The following is a 1,969-nucleotide window of genomic DNA, read 5'->3' as shown; positions in this document are numbered from 1 at the left end:
TTCCTTCTCCCAAAGGAAATAGTGAATATATGTGATGTGATACTGTGGTATGTCTAACCCATTGTGTTCGCAGGTTCCAGCCTTAATACCTTCAGGTGTATCTCTTGTGCTGGACACAGGAGTTAGACTCAAGATGACTACTTCATGTCCTCCACCTGGATGGAAATCTACAGGTCATCTTTGGTTCCGGTGATGTTGTGTCATGATAGTGTGTTACTTGTAAGAAACATTTTTACAGTTGTGACTTCACAGTTTTTCTTTTCACAGGAGGAGGAGAGATGTGGCACTTAGGCCTCAGAAAGGGCATAGAGGTTAAAGATGTCGAAAGGTTTGACGTTAAAATGCAGGTTTCCTCTCTAAGGGAGCCTTGAATGGTGATGAATAGTGTGTAAATATCTGCTGGAACTGCACAGGATGTGCATGGGACAAAAAGGTTAATCTGGAACCAGCATAGGAATATTCCGGAGCCCTGGGTCAGCCGTGTGTCAGTTCGGTCATGAAAGCAGAAGTGATAAAAAAAAAACCTTGACTCTACAGCGTCCGAGGCTGTTCCAGATTGCAAGGAAAGAGAGTGGGATGGAGCTGTGATCCTCACCCAGGATCTCAGAAGGGAGCAGCAGGAGTGCAGGGAATTTCCCTAAAAAAAATCCCCAGAGGCTTGAGAGCAGAGGAGCAGAAGTAGAGAGTGAAATACAGCCTGGAATTGGGAAGATAAAAGATAAAAGCTGTGCGTAACTGAGGCAGGAACTCATCTGTGCCAGGAAGCCAGACTGTACCAGAGAGAACTTGTTTTTTCGGCTCTGAAAATCCTGATGCTGCACCAGAAGGATTGTTCCTTGAGCTAAATTGTGCAAAAAAGTGAGGAAGCTGAAGAAACAAAGTAACCAGAAACCTAGTGTTGCTGTAAGAAGGAGCGGTTATTTAAGTAGAGAAGCTATAAGGAGATTTTCTGGCGCGTTCTCAGCCTGTTACTGGCCCTGCAGATTATCCTGGCCCCTGCTCATGGCCCCGGAGATTTAATTCTGCACCTCGGGACAGTAACCCCAGTGCTCCTGGAAGCTGGGAAGGTGACCTCAAGGTGTACAGAGGGTTACAGTAATTTCTGCAAACCAGCAGAAATACGTTACCAGCGTTGCCATGCTAAAATGAATTGGGCTGCAGAGCTTGGAAGAACTTGTATTGCTCTAATAGTGGCACCTGGCAACCCAACAAATAGAGAATTACAATAGCCGGCAACGGTCAGGACAAAAGCCTGAACCAATGTATGAAAATCATCCAATGCAAGGATATATTTAAGATGTTTTAAAAGTCAAACTTGAAAGAAATCAAACCTCAATACTTGTTGAACCTAATTTTTAAAAGGAAGTCTAGAATCAAAAATGAATCCCAGATTTCATACTGAGTCCTTAAACGATACACTGGTGCCTCTCGTGTTAAACAGATGGCTTCAGTCTTCCCTATATTCAGAATAAACTGATTGTTTCATCCAGCTCTTCATCAACTGTAAACTCCTACACCCCCTCAAGAGAAACATGTTTCTCCCAAATGAGCCTTCTATTCCCACCTCCCCCGGCTATGGTCAGACTAACCTGCATCCAGATGCTTCATTTTTAAACTCTAGAACAAGATACCACTCTCCTTGTGCCAAGAGACTTCCTACCTCACCGTCATGAAAAAGAGCCGAGGCCTGGAATTCCATCTCTGCGGCAATGACAGAGCTGTGCTCGTGACTGAGTGCCCGCTCTCCTAACGCATGCCAATCCACCTCTCACCAGGTGCCCAGTTTTATAGCAGTAAAAAGGAGGCATTGTAGGGGAAACTGTGCGTCTCTAGCGCCTCCTCGGCATCGGGAGCGGTGGCTGTCAGCTCGTTAGGAAACGGTTGCTCAGTTCAAGCGTCCGTTTTCTCCCACTACGAGCAAATATACGCCCACAATATATATGGCCTGGATGGTGGGTGTATATATATA

Source organism: Rhinatrema bivittatum, chromosome 5 (genome assembly GCF_901001135.1).
Source record: "Rhinatrema bivittatum chromosome 5, aRhiBiv1.1, whole genome shotgun sequence".
In the NCBI taxonomy this organism is placed as follows: domain Eukaryota; kingdom Metazoa; phylum Chordata; class Amphibia; order Gymnophiona; family Rhinatrematidae; genus Rhinatrema; species Rhinatrema bivittatum.
The sequence above is the reverse complement of the archived record's forward strand: the minus strand, read 5'-3'. Positions refer to the sequence as shown.